The sequence below is a fragment of the Orcinus orca genome, chromosome 12 (genome assembly GCF_937001465.1).
Source record: "Orcinus orca chromosome 12, mOrcOrc1.1, whole genome shotgun sequence".
In the NCBI taxonomy this organism is placed as follows: Eukaryota; Metazoa; Chordata; class Mammalia; order Artiodactyla; family Delphinidae; genus Orcinus; species Orcinus orca.
This window is the reverse complement of record NC_064570.1, coordinates 11550008-11569107: the sequence shown is the minus strand read 5'-3', so window position 1 is coordinate 11569107 and position 19100 is coordinate 11550008. Positions and strand designations below refer to the sequence as shown.

General features: G+C 39.4%; 1 long non-coding RNA gene across 1 annotated transcript; it reads right to left on the bottom strand.

The window, feature by feature from the left end:
• Nucleotides 1-6102: 6102 nt before the first annotated feature.
• Nucleotides 6103-9836, bottom strand: LOC125960662 (uncharacterized). Its single transcript, XR_007470551.1, has 3 exons — nucleotides 9629-9836; nucleotides 7205-7258; nucleotides 6103-6216 (listed from the first exon to the last, which is right to left on the bottom strand). It is a non-coding gene; the product is annotated as an uncharacterized LOC125960662 (long non-coding RNA).
• Between the last annotated feature and the right edge of the window lie 9264 nt (nucleotides 9837-19100).

Below are 19100 nucleotides of genomic sequence, written 5' to 3'. Positions count from 1 at the left end.
ACTATGGCCCGCCTCCGGGCCTGCCTTATTGGTCAGACGTACCCCGCCGGAAGCGATTGGACGCGAACAGGAAGTCCAGGCGCACACATGGCGCATGCTCCCCGTCCGGTTAAGCGCGGTGAGGTCTGGGTACACGCTGGTTTCCGCACGTGAGGGCGGGGGAGGCGTCTACGGCGCCGGGCCTCTAGTGGTTGGGCGGTGGCCGGAGCGGCCCGGGGCGGGGGCGGGGCGAGGCGGGGCCTGGGCAGCAACGGGGAGGGTCGGATCCAGGGATTGGTGGATGAAGTTCTCCAGGTGGATGGGCGTACCTACAGCCTCTCTGTGAGGGGGTGGCGGGTGATTAGAGGCAAGACTGTTGATTGCTAATAAGTCTCTTATGGTTAGGTGTTTTTAGAACCTCAGCACTGCAGGTGCGGGGTAGCAGGTTTCTAACTTCTCTTGACCTTATTGTTACTATTTTTCTTTTAATCTGTTAAGTGAACATAATATCTGCTTTAAAATTGTGGCGCTGAGAGAGGTCACCTGGCGTGTAGATCCAGAACGTAGAGCAGTGCATGCTGTGTGGTAAAGCCGCAGTCAAAGATGGCAGTTACTGCTATAATTATCTGGCAGGTGAATGCGGCCCAGAGGAGTTAAACAACGTCAGCACAGCTTGTTCGTGAGAGAGCCAGAGTAGAACCCAACTCCCGTCCCTTCAAAATGTCATCAATTAGAAAAACCGCTTTGTTTAGTACTTTAGGCTTTAGGAAGTGTTTTCGTGTATATATAAAATACTTGTTTTTGAACCTTTCACTAACAGTGTTGTGAAATAAATAGGGTAAATATTACTAGCCTCCGTTTAGAGCGGAGGAAACAAAAACTTTAGACAGGTGAGATACCCTAATGAAACTCACAAAGCTAGAAAACTGTAGAACCCAGATCCAATCTAAGTTTCCTGACGCGTGTGGTGGCTGCTCTTTCTGCTAATCTGCCTACGAATTGAGTATTGTTTGTCGCCTCTTGCATAGCTCCCCAGACTTTTCTTATTGCCCCTTCATCCTGCAAGCCTCTCTTTGTAGCAACTGGAAAACGAAGGATGAAAGGGAAGGAAAATTAAACATGATAATACTGATAATAGCTAACATTCACTGAGCTTTTCCAAAGTATCAGGCTTCACAGCCGAGTGCTTTAGGACCATCATCTCCTTAATTGTTACAAAAGATTAAGTCTTAGAGAGGTTCAGCAATTTGCCCTAGGCTGCCCAGATAAAAAGTGGTAGAGTCAGGATTTAAATTCACAATTCTGTGTCCAGAGCCTGCTTTTTAAGCAGTGCAGTGGAGAGGTCATATGACTTGCCTAGGATGGAAAACAACAAAGCAAAGAAAGATATTAAAAATCTCTCTGATAGATGGGAGAATTTAGCTTTTCTAACCCTGTTTTTTTGTGAATTGCTCATTGGTCACAAGTGAATGATAAAATTTTATATTTCTCAGAATAGTAAATTTAAAATAAATCTAATGGAAAGCCAAGTAACTGTGGGTATGATTTGGAAATGAGGAGTCCATTGAAATCCCAATGGAAAACCCAGCCACCTGCTGTTATAGCTATATTAAAAGGAACTGTAAGATAATCTGATCTGATCTACCTCCTAGCTTTAGAAAATTGGGAAGTGACTCCCATAAAGGTGAGGTGATTTGCCCAAGGTGGCATAGAAATGTAGGCTGAAAGTCTAGACCCTTGATTCAGAGCCCTTACTTTCCACAGTAAGGGCTGGGAAGGTATTCATTCACAGTTATATTCAGTTTCATTTATTCCTCACAACAGTCCTATGTGGATGAGATTATTATCCTTATTTCTGTGAAGAAATAGAGGGAGATGAGGTCATTTGACTTAGAGAGAAGACTTAACCTGAGTTCTTTCTTTTCTGAGTTCTGATCTTGTCCACACCCCTCAAGTATTAAATTATTTTAAAGTTAATTATTTAATTAATGTATGTTAATTTTAAAATAATCTTATTTTAAATATATAGAATCTGAATATGAATATAAACTTAAGTTTATAGTTTTCATATGACTAACTAAAACACAACTACAGTGAATACATATTTAAAGCTACAAAAGCAGTACAGATGATGCATGATGTTAAATCACTGCTCTTGATACAGACTGGCAGGATTCTGTTTTTTTAAGTTCAGCTTTGCCAAATGCTATAGTGTACCACGTAATGATGGAATTTTCTCATCAGTTTTCTGGATCCAAACTACCACCAAATCTTCGTTCAGAAGTTTTGCCATTGTCGCTTGCCTTTATCTTGCAGGAATATGAAAGCTACATGTTAAGTCAGCTTGTGTCTGTTTTCATTAGCTTCGAAACAAATGAAGTCCAATTACTTGGCACTAATGCTATCATGAGTACACATGTTGCATGGCAGTTGGAAGGAGGGTATTCAGATGATCCAGAATGTGCTCACGTGAACTTTTTAAAAGATTAACATTAGCATAAAAACAAAACAAAAATTTAAACGGCAAAAACAAATTTACATGGAGAATTGGTGGATTCCGAAGAATTTGTTTCCACATCTAAATATGAGAATTATTGTCTTATGCCATGCTGTCTTAATAATCAATATTTGAGAGGTGATGACCTTTTATTCCCAAAACAGTTACTTCAGTTAATTCTCATTTCAATTCCGTGGTGGAGGTTTATAAAGATATTCAGTGTGCCCTGCTATGCTGCCAGCAAGGGCACAGCTCAAACTCCAATCTTCTGACTCGGCTAGGCTCTTTTACCTCTGGTGTGTATTAAATAGTTGCTGAACTGAATTTAAAAATTCCACCTTAAGAGAATCTTCCAAGTTTCTAATAGTTCTTGAGATCTAATTTTTATCATCATAAATATCTCATCCTCAGTCTTTTAGTTTTCAGAAAATTTTGCATAACTCCCTGCAAAGCCTATGAAATCAGCAGGGGGTGTTTTAGTAGTGTATTTCACATATTATTGCAAACAGTTTTATCCCTTAAAAGAGACGTATGCAGTTTCATGAGTTTTGAAGCTTTGAAGTATCTGCTTCATCTAGATACAAATTTTAATATGCTAAAATATTATAATTAATACAGAAATTCCTAGCCCCACCTATCAGTGCAGATGAAGAACTGCAAGTGATTTCTACTAAACTATAGTACAGAATTCTATCCTCATAAATCCCAGAATGGTTATATGGGAAAATTACTTATCATTTTAGTATTATTTTAATGAAAATGCATAGGTGACTTTGTTTGGTATAAGTAACTTAGTGTCTATTCACAGAAAAAGTGCTAATTCTAAAAGGTTGTCATTTTACAGTTCCCTGAAAGAGACTTGAAAGCCACAAAAAGCAGTATGTTTCTGCCATGTGGGAATTTTCAGAGAAAATTAAATGTGGCCAGGAATTGCCAAACTGAACTTTTTAAAATGACTATTATGGTATAGTATTATTTTAATGAAAATGCATAGGTGACTTTGTTTGGTATAAGTAACTTAGTGTCTATTCACAGAAAAAGTGCTAATTCTAAAAGGTTGTCATTTTACAGTTCCCTGAAAGAGACTTGAAAGCCACAAAAAGCAGTATGTTTCTGCCATGTGGGAATTTTCAGAGAAAATTAAATGTGGCCAGGAATTGCCAAACTGAACTTTTTAAAATGACTATTATGGTATGTAGAGTGCCCTTTTCTGATAGTATTTTATAATTCCATGTAATATGACTCCATGCTCTAGAGAAATGTTGAGATACATGTTGCACTATTTAGTTTTGTTTTTTTTAATGACTGTTTGTCATTTAACAGTCATTAAACATTGACTGTTTGATGCCCACTGTTCACAAAGGAATCTAGTGACCTACCTAGAGGGAAGAAGGGAATACATGGTAATTCTGAGCAGAGAGACCAAATGCTTATTCTTTGCAGATGGAAGCAGGGCAATGATGGCAAGCAACACAGGCTAATTGCCTGAGGGAACCATGTAAGAGTTACACTATTTTTTAAAAATATAGTGTTTATCACTGTTACAGGCAGTATTTGAAAGCCCGCTGATTATCCCCAAAGATCTGTGAACTGTTGTCAAGTATCCTAATGAGGTGGTGAGAGCAGGCAACCCTTACCATTCAGGATGACTCAGAGCTGGGGGTAGGGATTTTTCCTACGGAATAAAGCAGATCTTTTTGTGAATGAAGAAGAAGTCAACATATGCTAAAGGCGTTGCAAAAATAATTAGCTTGTATTATATCAATTGTTTATTAGTTTAAGCCTCAACATTTAATTGGGAGAAAAAAAGGTTAAGAATAAATAAAACTGTGAATATGAATACATTTGCATTTAAGGCTTTTCCATGCATTAAAAAATTTACGTGGGAACAAACTGCTCTGTGAATGAGGAGACCCTGTGAACAGCCAGTAAATGGGTCTCCCTGGGCATCTTGGTGACAACTCCCTGTCCCTCCCCAGCAAAGGGACTACGGGGTGGACTAGACCCTCAGTCAGGCCACATCTGTTCCTTCTTTCTCTGTTCTAGGTTCCCTCTCCTTGCCCATCTCTAGCTCAAGCCCCAAAGACCAAGAGTGTAGGCCGAGGCCATAGGAGCATGGCAGTGCCGGCGGGCACATACCTGGCCTGGGATCCTCATTCTTGTCGGTACAAGTTAGTGAGTTGTAATTCACAGCAGCGGGCTGCCTATTCCTCCAGCTGAGAAGGGATTGGTGAAAACAGAAGGAAGAAGGATGGAGGGGCTTGGGCAGAGGAGGAGGGCCAGAGCAGCTCTGTTGGAACCCTGTCCTTTCCCTTGTGGCCCACCTGGAGCCCAGTGCCTTCAGACTGCCGTTGAATTTACCATACTCCTCTGTCATACTATACTTCCCCTCTCCTAAACTCTCCAATCGTGGATGTAACCCCAAGGGCCTTTAATTTAGCCTATTCAATACTTCTGTTGTTCTTTTGTGAGGGCAAGGAAGGGTGAGTGGTTCTAATTAGGCAGAAGGGTTTAGGTAACAGTTATATTAAACCAAATCAAGTGGCAGTGCAAAACAAAGTATTAAATTATCATTACAAAATGTTAAATCATGTTTTGAAATGTATACACATAGTATTGTGACTGAAATCCTGTAATTGTAGACTATATAAAAAACAGTTTGCTCATGAGACTTGCACATGGGAGAGACAGTGGGGAGGGAAATGAGAGTGCTGGCTTAGAGTGCTGTAATAACTGTAATCATTAATTTATATTGTATTGTGTTCATTATATTACACAGTGTCATTATATTAACCATATCATATTTTATCACATTGTACCATATCATACTATAATTTATATATTATATTTTGAGTTAATAAGCTTTTGTGGTTTCACTCAGGAATCCAATCATGACTTAAACTATTATTTCTATTAAAAATGCCTCCCAAATTCCAGTGAATTTACAAATAATCTGCTGCAAATAATCAACCTGAACTCTGGTAACCGTTTCTGTCATTCTTATTCTCTTATGCTGAAATCTGCAGCCACTCCATATCCCTTTTATATACTTTTCAAACTTCTTAGACTGTGACCCACAGTAAAAAAATGCCTTTTACATTGTAACCCTGTACACACATACTGTCACACGCAGACGTTTCATAGAACACTTAACCTAACTATGTGTGATCCAATCTATTTCCTAGTCTATTCTTTTTTAATCATTTATCTTTTTTTTCTAAAAACATGATTGTTACAGTATATTAGTTTCTACTGCTCAATGATGGATTCTGACCTGCAGTTTGTAACACACTGTCTTATTTTCTTATTGTCCCCTAAGCCTAAGAAGTGTATCAGGGTCTACTCTTCCAAGGTCTCTGTCAGTTTTCCTTCATTCCCCTGTGATGACTAACTCATGTGACATTTTTCTTTCTTTCTAAGTTTTGGAGATGCCAGCAGCGTAGGTCACTATCACATACAGTAGGTGGGTAATTCTTTTCTTGAATAAATGTATATAGTCTCAACTTAATTTATTGTAAAATATAATGATTTGTGTCATAACAGAAAGATCATATACTGTTTTCTCACTCTCTTAAACGAATTGATTTGGGGAAGTCTCAGGATGCATATCCATTCCTGTATATTAAGTGGAAGACAGAGCATTTTGCTTCTTTTCTGTTGCAGGATTAAGGTCTCGTATATCATGTTCACTGTTAGAAGGAGCCTTGGGAAGATAATGGACGCTTATACAACTTGGGAGGCTTTAAGAAAAAGAATAAAAAATGATGAATATAAAATTAGATATGAGAGTCATTATTTATTTGGAATAATGAAAGAAATTACAAGCATGACAAATAGCACACACATCACAACGTCTGAAAAGTAATGTAATGTTTTTACGAATTAACTCCTTTCAAATTGCTTTCCTAATTTTTCCCTGACATTTTTGGAAGCAAATTCTTTGGTGGTTTTTTCATATGAGGAGGTTTTGAGAATATCTTCCATAGCGAGAATAGAAAGATAATTTAGTGTTTCCTCCACTCTGATTGATTAAAACTTGGTTTTTATTTTTGATAGTTTAGAGACATTTATTGCAGCTTCAAACTCATTATTGGCAATGTCACGTAAATAGGATTGTTGTCAAATTTGGAAAATCTCTTTTAAGCTTTTTGCGTATATGATCTGTATATTTATAGGCCATTTCAAGTTTTTTTGTGCCGTGTCTAATTTTAAATACTTTGAATTGATGACACTCGTTAACAAATTGGTCATAGGCATCCTCATTGTAATGACGTATCATGAGTTTGTATTAGAGTCACTGATGTCAGTATTTGGTGTCAAATAATCAAGATATTTAATTTTTTCCAATGTATTCATATGATTCACTTCTCTTTATTAATTGGGTTATCAAATAGTCCATAAACCTATTCCTTACTTCTACTCAATTTATTTATTCCTCTTAATAAATTACTGTATTTGATATGATGAATTTTTTGGTTGCAATTCACTTCTTGATATAAGAATAATTTCTATTGACTTTATTGCTCTATTTATCACTCTATTGCTTTTGTTTCTTACTCACTATTTTTTAATCTAAATTTTCTTTCAGCTCTTTAAATACACAAGTTTAAAGATAACAGAAAGCATACTCCATATTCACACAAATCAGGAGTCTATAATTTTGCATTTGTTTTACTGAAATGTTCTAAAACATCTTTCCAAAGTTCAATTAAAATATGTATTCCTAACTCACCTTCCACTTTCGCCAGACTCCCAAAGTGGTCTTGGCCACCAGAATATCACCTGGACAGAGAAAATGGTCTTAACTGTGGTTTAAATGCCTTACGTTTGCAAATTTTACAAAAACGCACAACCATGTGAGTGTATTTCCAGGGACCCTCCCAGGGCCTTGCAAGAGGTTTTTTCAAGTCGAGGCCTGTCGCTTCAACTTCCCGAGCTTCACGGCTCATCTGCCATGTGCAGGAACAAGGGCCAGGCTGAAGGACCTCTGGGAGACACTGTTATTAGAGGACCAGTCCTGCCACCAAGGCAGAACCAGGGCTTCTTTACAGCATGAATATCGTAGCTTGTAGCACCTCAAAATCAGATCCTGAGGCAAAGATGTGGATGCAGGCAGTTTATATGGGAGGTAATTCCAGGAAGGACAGAGGAGGAAATGGGAAAGGGAGAAAAGTTAATTAAATGTGGTTAAAGAGTAGTTTAATGCTAGGGCTCTAGGACAACTAAGCCTCAATCTCGCGGAGGACACGTTGAAAAACTTTGTGAAGCCTAGCTCATAGTTTTCCCACTAGAAGCTGGGGAAGCTGCCCCAAGCCCTCAAAATGGAGGACAGCAGTGGAGGCGGGAAGCTGTCAGTCCGCCTGGCATCACAGCTGCAGGTAAACTTAGGAGGATACAGGGACACGGGGTGGGGCAGGAACTCACAGCACCTGCTGCGCTGTGCAAACCCTATTCCCCCTGAGAACTTAGGAACTCAGAGTTTTTCAGAGTGATAAGGAATCTTCAGTGTTGTGGACCTTTCTTATTTTATTACAACGACTTTGAAGTTAGAGGGAAGGGAGTCCAAAGACAATGAGGACGCATCCCAACTTGCCAAAGAAAGTTCTCTAATGCCTGCAATCAAACCGTAGAATCAAGACGTTCTGAGCTAGAGATAAGTATTTATTTTCCTTAAGCCAAAAGAATACACTTCGAGGGCTTCCCTGGTGGCGCAGTGGTAGAGAGTCCGCCTGCCGATGCAGGGGACACGGGTTCGTGCCCCGGTCCGGGAATATCCCACGTGCCGCGGAGCGGCTGGGCCCGTGAGCCATGGCCGTTGAGCCTGCGCGTGCGGAGCCTGTGCTCTGCAGTGGGAGAGGCCACAACAGTGAGAGGCCCGCGTACCGCAAAAAAAAAAAAAAAAAAAAAAAAGAATACACTTGGAATTTCTAATTCCCTTCACTGAAATTCACCACCTCCTAAATATCATATAAACAAAAGTGGTGAAATATTTTAATACCTGTCCACAAGGAACAGTTCGTTCATGAGAATGAAGTTTGCCTTTCAAAGGGCTCCTCTGATGTGGACTTATTTTGAAGAAGGGAAAAGTTGACCACTTCATTCTCAGATACTGTTGTCACCCATTAAGACTAGAGTTATGATAAATCAAGGCGTCAAACGAAAACATTTTTACACGGGGCTGGTCTTGTAGGAGAATGAATGCCAGGCTAAGTTAATAAAGCTGGGTTCTTGTCCAAATTTGAGCAGCTCTGTGATCCTTGAGAAGCCATTTCCCTACTCTGTGCCTCAGTTTCCCCATCTGTAGGATAGAGGGTTGGATTGGTTGACCCTGAAGTTCAATCCCAGGTGTGAGGCACTGTTGTTGAAAAAATGAAGAGTGTAGCATGTCATGAGGCATTGTGGGCTTGATCAAAGAAATTCACCTTTCTGACCTTCGATTTTCTCATCTGAAGAATGAAGCGGCTGGGTTAGCTATCTTTAGGGACATTTCTGTTCTATATAATCCAATGAAATAAAAATGTGCGTGTGTGGGGGGAAATCTGGAAGGATGCACAGAGGGAAGCCCAGCCTGGCCACTTGGTGGTGATCTTGTTCTACATCAAGAAAGATTTTCTAGCTTTTTCCAATAGTGCTGAAGTCTGAGTTAACTAAGCATAGTGAAGATAGATTTTCCAAAGGATACTGAAATAAAATCAGGTCGGCAAAACCTCCCAGAATTATGGGGGAATGACAATAAACAGCAATGCCAAATAAGAGACATAAAATCTCTATAGTCAAGGCAGTAAAACATAGAGGGGGACGTGAGAGTTGTGTTTTGGGTATTATTTAAAGGAATAGAGGGAGAGGAGTACACTGTACATTTATATGGTTTGTGAAAAACATGGTTTAAAAATTAACCCTAACATTTCAAGATTTAACTTGTAAAATAACCGAATACCTTAAAACTGCGTTGCAGCATAAAAGCCTAAACCACAAAACCTAAACCAAATCAATGAACGCGATATTTCTTCAGTCTGAATCTAAAGGAAACACATAAGGGAATTGTAATTTTGTTCCAATATTTTAATATTAAATAAAAGGAACCAATCTACAAGTTTTGAGCTTTTCCCCATTTTATAGGAGAGTGTGTCTCTATCAGGCCACCTAGCTTACCTTTAAAACCTTGGGATGATTGCTTCTGGAGTAAATGAACTGCACTGGTATCTGCAGGGCTTCGAGTCGAGGTCCGTTTCTGTGGAGATAAACGAGCATCAGTAGGAACGCAGGGGTGGATAAAGCCTTTCTGATTGCAGCACTGCCCACCTCTATCTCTAGAAAAGGTTATATTCAAAAGAAAAACAATCTCCCCAGTAAAGCACCAGTGAAGATGGAGGGGCTTGTGGAAAAGGGCAACGATGGAGAAACTTGACTCTTGCATGAATCCTTCACCCTCCCAAATATTGCACATGGCATCTCGTATTCAATGCGATAAGCTGAGAGACGGTGGGAGGAGACACAGGCCCTGGCCTGCCATTTGCCACCACTGACTCCTCTGCTCATCTTCCCCTCTGGTTTTCTTTCTTATCCTCCCTCTGAGGTGGACACAGGTTTCCTCTGAAGGCCGAAGCGTGGGCCTTGTGGCTCTGGTTGCCATGGCTGCTTCTTTTCTCCCCTTTCCTTTGATACATTAGCTATTAACTTACATAATCCTCTCACAGGAGGATGTCCCTATTCAAAAGAAAAAGAAAGTTAGAGCGCTAAGTAACCTTTAACAATGAATAGCATTCATTATGCATTTGCTTAATGATACAAAGGCTTTGTTTGCTCTGTTTCAGGTGATAACAGCAGATCAAAGGCACGGGACCAGAATGCACTTTCGAAGAGCCAGCAGAGACTGTATGGAAATAATGCTTAGCATTTATGTCGCACTTTATACTCTCAAAGGAGTCTGCAATTATTAATTAATTATCCCACACAATAGCTCTAGGAGGAAGGTCAGTGTCATTAGCTCTATTTTACAGACGAAGAATCAGATAGCAGTTAAGTGATTTCCCCCCAACATTTAAAGATCTCCTGTCAAAGCAGATCCGAGGGTAGGGGCTGCAAGTAAGTTATGAAGTGGCTGAAGGCTAAACAGACCAGAGCTGCCCCTGGTGGAGGTTTTACTTCCTTTGATCTATCTTCTGAAAACCCTCTGAACAGATTGATGTTCTGGACTTGTGGACTGCCTCCCCACGGTTCCTCTTGCGTACTTGTCTTTTCTACATCTCTGCTGTTTTGTATGTAATTTCGTTCCCCTTTCTTTCATTCATTCATGAACCTTAATTGGGTACTTAATGTAGTTGAGATGGGCAGGAAGAATGGAAATGAACAACTGACTCTTCAAATGGTCCCTATCTTCCTGCACACACAGTTAGCAGACATTTGGTTCTGCCCCAAATGGCCATGGAGACAAAAGGTCCTTGAAATTTGATCCTGTCTAAAACCTTTGGGCATGGACCGAACATGTTCAAGGATGTTTTGGATAGGAAAAAATTTCAAGGACCTTTGGTATGGACTAAATGTCTTATGGACCAAATGTCTTACAGACATCTTGCACAGGACCAAATGTCCTGCAGGGACACACACACACATCCCCATCCTGGAGGACACTGGAGGAGGGAGTAGAGTCCCCCTTGTGGAGGGAGGAAGGGCAGCACTCAGGTGATTCTCCTCAGTAGTAGTAGGCAACCTACTCCACTTGCCAGCTAGTCAAGCAGTAGGGCTCCTGAGGGACCCCAGGGGAGAGAGAATGTAGGTAAGGTGTCGTGAATGTTGGTTATTTCATACTTTTTGCCTTAGGCTTGGCCTTCTATTGGCTAATCTGATAAACTCAAATTCTGCAGCGTTTTAATTATTTGTGTGAATGTCTTCTTTTTCTTAATAGGACTCCGACCAATTTGAAAATAGAGACTAATTCTTGTAGCCTGTAGCCATTGCAGGAAATAATGGCACGAATAGCTACTGTGTATTGAGTGCTTAGTTCTTTACAATGCTGCTGTCAGGTAAGCCTCACCATGACCTTTGAGGCAGGTATTGTTATTACCCTTTTTTTTGGTTAACAGTTGAGGGAAGAGAGACTAAGAAAGTTTAAGTAATTTGCTCAAAGCCACATGGTTCTTTCAGCCATTTGAAAGGAATTTAATGACCTATGCTTTGTGCTAAGCATAGAGATCCAAGTGGTGAGTAAAACAGACATGGTCACTCCCTATTTTAGCTTATTCTTGTGCTCATAACTTGCTATCTCTGACACTGAGCAAATTATTTAACATTTCTAAGCCTCTCTTTCCTCATGTGTAAAGAGAGAAAAATAACAATATCTTCTCCATCATAGCGTTGGTGGAGGAATCAGGGCTGCTGCTAGCTCACAGGACATCTTGGCCTAAATTAGAGAAAGGTTCCCACTCTCAAGTAAAACATCTTTTTGAAGTTAGTATAGTATATATTTCTCATTAATTACAGTGATACAAACATAAAATAATTCTGAATAAATAATAGAAATCAAATTATTCAACAATATAATACATGATTTGAATTTTTAATCACAATAATTAAAAAATTAAATTTAAAAATACAAGATATGTAACAATCCCAAAAGTTTAATAGCAGTTAATTATGAAATTTCCATAGCAACAAATAAACAAGTGCTCTAATGTAATTAGCAGATCATTACATAGTAATCTCTAATTTATATCAATTTAATCTCACTTTGTATATTATTAATGCTAAATTAATATTAGTTACTACCTAGTTATTTGTATCATAATGAAAGTGCCTATATGTTTAAAATAGGAACTCTACAATCCCACTTGGCACAAAAAACGCATGGCAGAGTATGTGAACTGCAGTGTATTGACGCTGATAGAGATTTTTATAAAATGTTAAGATACTAAGCAGTAATTCAGTGAGAAAAGCAATTTCTTATTTAGAAACATAGGTTACTTTGAATTTTGTTAGATCATCAAGATATTTTAATAATCAAACATATTCTTCTTTCGTAAGTCCAATCAGACAGTGATAGTATTCCAATCCTATTGAAAAAAGACATTTTATAGGCATCTGCCACAAAATTGCCTTAATAAATATATAGCTCACTCATCTCTGAAGTTAACAAAGTTATGATAAAAATACAAAAAAATTACAGAATCATAAGATGGCTATGATGTGACAGTCTCCTTAGATTTGCTACTTTTGTGCAGTGTACAACCTAAAGCACGTAGGCAGTGGTTTGGGGCAGGATTACAAGAGATAATTCTAGAAAGTACTTAGCATTCATGGGAACTATCATACACTGAGTGGTCAAGGTTAGTTTTTTATCTTTAGTTATTTAACCTACATAGTATTTGAGGTGCTGCAGGATTAAAATGCTCTTGCCCAAATCTTAGCTCCCTTTTTGATTAGTACTGAATATACATCGTTGGTGTGGATAATGCAGTTTAAAGAGTGATGCTCAACTAAACTGCACAAAGACTTTCTCAGCTGACTCCATCTCCTCCCCTCACCAGCACCGCATTACAGCAGGCATGACTATAATTATGGGATGTATGGTGCTTTGTTATCAGTGGAAGTTGATTGCTCATTCTCAGATTCACTACAGAGAAAAATTCACATTGTGGTTTGTTTCAATGTTCTGCTTTAGTTCTCCTAATGGCAGCAGACTGGGAAAGGAGCCCCAGTGCTGACTGCTAAAGTATAAATAACTAGTAGCCCAAGTGGGTATGCTATACAGGGATAGTCAAGGGAAAGAAGTGGGAGTCCTTTAATGCTCAGAGGTAACTATATTTAAAGAAAAGGTAAAAATAGAACTTTGTGATGTGATTTAAAATGATTTAGGAGAAAAAAGGAGTCAAAGGTATAGGAGACATTTTCAGATAGAGAAGATTTAGCCAAAATACTTCCATTATGACCAGGAGACTATGAAAACATGAAAAATAACCAGCAGGAAGTGATGTGGGAAAGGTCAGGCACACTGGTTTGGGAAGCAGTGCAGCAGATAAACGTGAAAACGGAAAGCTGAAATTTAAAGTTGAAGGTGTTAAGAATGAGGTGAAAGCAGAGAAACAAGTGGCCGAAACCAAGCATGACATTTCCACACACCGCGGCGGGTGGGCGTGCATTCGGGACCTTCTGCAAGACGTTGAAAGGAAAGAGAGCTAGTTGAAGGGAGAGAGTTCCTCCACTTTGGTATTGTTTGCTTTATTTTTAGAAAGTTACTTTGTTTTAAAGACCATGTCACAGTATTTTCAAAGGGCTTTGTCTTTCTTTCTTTCTTTTTTTTTTTTTTTTTTTTGCGGTACGCGGGCCTCTCACTGTTGTGGCCTCTCCCGCTGCGGAGCGCGGCATGTGAGATCTTCCCGGACCGCGGCACGAACCCGCGTCCCCTGCATTGGCAGGCGGATTCTCAACCACTGCGCCACCAGGGAAGCCCCCACTTTGTCTTTTTAAAATAATTTTAAGCATTGTTAGTTATATGGGGTTAATTGTTAGTTATATGGGGTTATCCCTCTCTTTAATGAGAAGGGGAGAGAGAGAGAGGGAGCGAACAGCAGACACAAAATGAAGCGATAGGAAGAATCTTTCTAGCAAGGTGAGAGGTGATTGCTGTGATAAGTAAGAAAATGCTAGAGAGAAGCAGAGAGAGATGGGGAATAAATGAGAAGCCTAACCTCTGAGGAAGTGAAATCACCAATAATAGGAACATTTTAAAAATTATATATATATGGATTTCCATACTTGTATATCTGTCTGTCTATATTTATAAAATCAAGAATAATTAGGTCAGGTAAGGGCAAACATTTTCCTGCAAAGTAGTAAATATTCTGTCATGTAATAAATATTTTAGGCTTTGTGAGCCATACAGTGTGTGTTTTAACTATTCAACTCCACCATTGTAGATTTAAAGCAGCCAAGGACAATATGTCAATGGCTGAGGGTGTCTCTGTTCCAATAAAACTTTATTTACAAAAACAGATATCAGACTGGATTTAGCTGGTGGGTTATATTGTGTTGAGCCCTGATCTCAGGAGTCTAATCCCCTCATTTCCAGATGAAAATAGGAGACCCAGAGCATTTCAGGAAGCTACCCCAAGCGTCACAACTCAGTAGTGGGAAGTTCAAATGGAGACTAAGAAGTGTTTAGATATATGCTAATTTTGGAGGGCTCCTAATCTTTTTAAGCAAAACAGTACTCGGTTGCACTGGAATTCGGGCTCTCAGACATGTTTGAATGCTTCAGTCTGAATAATTGAAGCTTCTGAGTAGCCCAGGGGGCTTACTCTTAAAGCAAAAAGTCTTTCCATGTTAATTATTTTGGATAGATCATCTTTCTAAGATCTATTACATATGGCCACACCTTTTTAAACAGCATGTAATTTAACCTTTGCGAAAAAGAAGGTTAAGGTTCACCATTTAAAACCAATTTTAGAGCCAAGAAGCCCATTAGGTACCATCTAACCAAGGGCCCTCAGGAACTACTGGGACTCAGAATCCTGCTTAACCCATGCAGGTCTCTGTTCACTCATTCAAGGGCATCTGCCTCTTCCCAGATGTCAGTTGGTCAACAGGTATCTGACTATGAGAATGCCTGGGTCCAGCAGCATCCCATTCGCCACTTGCTGTCGATAACCAAGATGATCAGATGATGAACTGGTCAGAACTGGGGCTCCTATGAGACTCTCTGTTCTTCCTTTCTTTTTTCTGAAGATTTCCCCTAGCTGCCAGCCTAGCAGAAATTAGAAGCCTCATTCCTGGGTTTAGTATTAGTGCTCTAAATCTGATATTTGGTCCTCAGGTCCCTAGCCCTGGTGAATGCCCCAGGAGCTGCTGCTTCCCGATAAGCTCCGGCTTACACGCCCGGTCCATGTCCCTAAATGTTAAGCTCTGTTCCTCTGTGTTGGGATTGGGGACTGCTTTTGAATTTTACCTCTATTGTCTCAGACTTACCTTCTTGACTTTTGCTGTCTTTTTCTCCATCATTTCTTATCCCTCCTGACCAATCCCCATAGCCCAAACAGAGTAGTTACTCACTGGAAATACTGGGGAACAAAGCCCTGACATGAAGACTCTTCCATTGCCTGACTCAGAGTCTGGGCACTCTGTTTGATCTGGGGACTGATCTGACATTTGAATCGGACATTAGCCACAAGTTCATTAAGTGCCCTGGTGACCATGATTTGGACCATTGGCCTAATTCGTCTGTGTTAGACTCCCGGTCCAAACCTGCCCTTCTAGGCTGACTCTGTACCCCTCACCTGTCAGCTACAGGTAGCATCTTGCCTCACAGGGGAGGCATGTCAGCTACTACAGGAGCAAATAAGCTCTGAGAAAAGGACATGGCTTTGAGCCACCATATTTCTAGGGTGACTGTATGTTCCAGTTTGCCTGGGATCGTCCCAGTTTATGTTTGTTGTTCTGGCGTCATTATTAATAGGGCCTCAATCAATGTCCTGATTTGCATGAAATCTTGTATGGTAACCCTCTATTTCTCATCTGAAAAATGGGGATAATATTGCCAACCCTTTCCTTCTTACAATGTTGTTAAGAATAACCAAATGAGACTATATTTATGAAGGTGTTTCAAAATGATTTAAAGAAAACCCGCTGTGGCAACATGAGGTCGTGGTATTTTTTGTTATCATCTGTTTTGGCTCTCATAGACTTATTAGTTCAATTTCATTTTCTTGGATATGTTTTAGATTGTTGAGGTCATGAAACAAGTTATCTCTAGTTAGAGAGGTTTTGTTATATATATGGTTCCATTAGCAGTAAAAAAAACCCCTTACTTTTTCAAGTTTACACTTCATTTAAAAATACAATTGATTTTTACAAAATAGAAACATGCCAGTGCTATAATTTTTTCCCCCCACTATTCCCCCCACTTCTAACTGATAAAAAAGGTATACAAATAGAATTTCAAGCAAAGGATAAGCCATGAAGCACCATTACTGCAATAACACAAGTAAGGAAAAAAACCCCGACAGAATACTTAATGCTGGGTGTACAGTGTATGTGTGTGTATCTTTGGTTCAACTTAAGGCATATAAACTTGATAAGTCTGCATTTGTCTGCACCTATTAACACTGAAATGGACAAGTATTCTAAGCAAGAAAGGACAAAATTTGGTGTTAGGTCACCAATAAAATGATGAATCAGATCCTAAATACCTGAGAGTTGACTGACTGTCTTTTAAACAGTGACATTATTTCTTTTAGGCAAAACAGACAAACAGTCTGACAATCCCACCTGTAATTAAACTCTGGTCTGATTATGCTGCTCTAAGTGTGGTCTCTGGTATAATAATGCTCTTTCTCAAATGGGATTGCTCTTCCATTGCTCTTTATTCCTGAATGACCTGATCTTTCCTCAATAGGGAGAAAATGTGCTTACTTAAATGAAATAATTCTTTCTTTCAGGGTCTGACAGTGTCATTCGGTGAGTTATCTATTTTTGGGCTTCTGATGATACCTCCAGGCAATGAAGGAGTTAATGTTCCTCAAATGGACACTGTGGGTTCCTTAAAAGGGTGGAAAGCATTTGTGGATTTCACAGAAGGATTCATGGTGGCTCCATTAGAGTTGCTTGTCCTGACTCTTCATTGTAATTTTGTTTTAAAGTGGAGAAATATCGCCCTCTGAAGTTGAAAACTGGTCACCTATATGTTCTGTTTGACCTATAGCATTAAAACTTTTTTTAAATATGAAATTTCATACAGAAATATAGAATTCTGGCTTCTCAAAAAAAAAAAAAAAAAAGGAATATTTCATGTCAACAAGTTGGCTGGAAACTGAGTAATAAGAGGCTGTCCTTCTAATGCTGCCCTCAGTGGAGACCTGGGACATTTGCCAACCCCTTCTCGTCTGAGACTTAAGAGTTTGCAAGTCGTAATCTATATCTTCATTCATTTAACAAATTATAAAGACCTGTTTCATGCAAAACTCTGTTCAAGGAACTGAGTCAATATGTATATAGCTCTTTACCCAAAGGCTCTTATGGAATCCCTGAGATACTCAGTGGAAGGCATTCCATGGACACATGAGTTGGGATGTGCTACCTGTTTCTCTCTTGGAAATTCATAATGCATATTAGCACATTAAAGGCTCTGAAAAGCCTTTCAGTAAGGAAACTTGTTGAATATCGCTTAACCATTGTTTCCTTTCTAAAAAATATATTTTTAAAGTAATAGCTATTACTTCCACAAAGGCTGGCTCTGGTGAACACACTTTAAGAGTGATCTGTAGCTTGGCTCTAAATTGAAGGCTGTTAACATTTACATGTTAATAAATGTAGGGAATGAATTAGAAACCTGGGAAAGTTTCTTGCAAAAATATTCAAAGGGGAAAAATAACTGAATTAAAGATGGTTTGTCTATAACCTGAAATAAGGTCCATAAGATATAAGGACTCATGCCTTTTTTTTCATAAAACACTGGATGTACTTTATACTTTCTCTTTTTAAAAATTACCATTTGTATAGAGAATTTTTCTAAAATTCAGTCAGTGTGGGAAGTGGGAAGAGTAAATGAATGTGAACCGTTTTGAGGACTGATTCACTACTACATTCATGTATTCATTTAACAAGGCCAAGTCCTGTGGGTTTTACTGCCTAAATATCTCCGGAATGCATACACTCCCCTCTAACTCACTGGTATCCTTACAGCAGGTACTACTGTCACCTGTTTTAAGTCAATTGAAAGACCTCCTCACTCTAATATACTGTACCCAGAATGAGCTATTAAAAATGTGAATCTGGGGCTTCCCTGGTGGCCCAGTGGTTGAGAGTCTGCCTGCTGATGCAGGGGACACAGGTTCGTGCCCCGGTCCGGGAAGATTCCACATGCCACGGAGCGGCTGGGCCCGTGAGCCATGGCCGCTGAGCCTGCGTGTCCGGAGCCTGTGCTCCGCAACGGGAGAGGCCACAACAGTGAGAGGCCCGCGTACCGCAAAACAAAAACAAAACAAACGAAACAAAAACAAAACAAAAAAAGTAAATCTGGAAACCTTTGAATAACTTCCAGTTGCTTTTGAAGATCAAACTCCTTAGGAAGCCTGCAAAAACTCACATACTCCAGCCTCAGCTAATTCAACCCTCTCACTCTTTTTCTGTATTACATTCTCTTAAGCCTTTCTGTTCTTCAATGTGCATTCTCCCTCTTGCCCCAGGGCCTTTGCACGTGTTGTTTTTGTCTTGCCTGCAACTTTCTTCTCCCTCTCTTGTCTCTCCCTCCCAAATTCTGTTGGATTAATGTCTATTTATTAAAATCTCTGCTCAAATATTGCTTCTTTCTTGACCCATCACCACTCCAGACCTACAGTTATATCAGGTTCCCCTGGTTTATCCTTTTATATAGCACCTTCTTCAGTCATACTTTTGTAATTCATACTTTTTATGATTATTTAATCAACACTTGTCTCTCTCTTTTGTTTACTAGTTTCCTAGCACCTGGCATAGTGAGGAACACTCAATAAATATAAATGAAGAGGTACGTGACAGAAGATAGAATTTTTATGCACATTGGGAAAAGAAGTGACAGAATCTACATTTTTTGGAGATTTAAAAATAAGCCAAGATTGTTTATAAACTGGGACATTGATCCTTATATCTTGATATG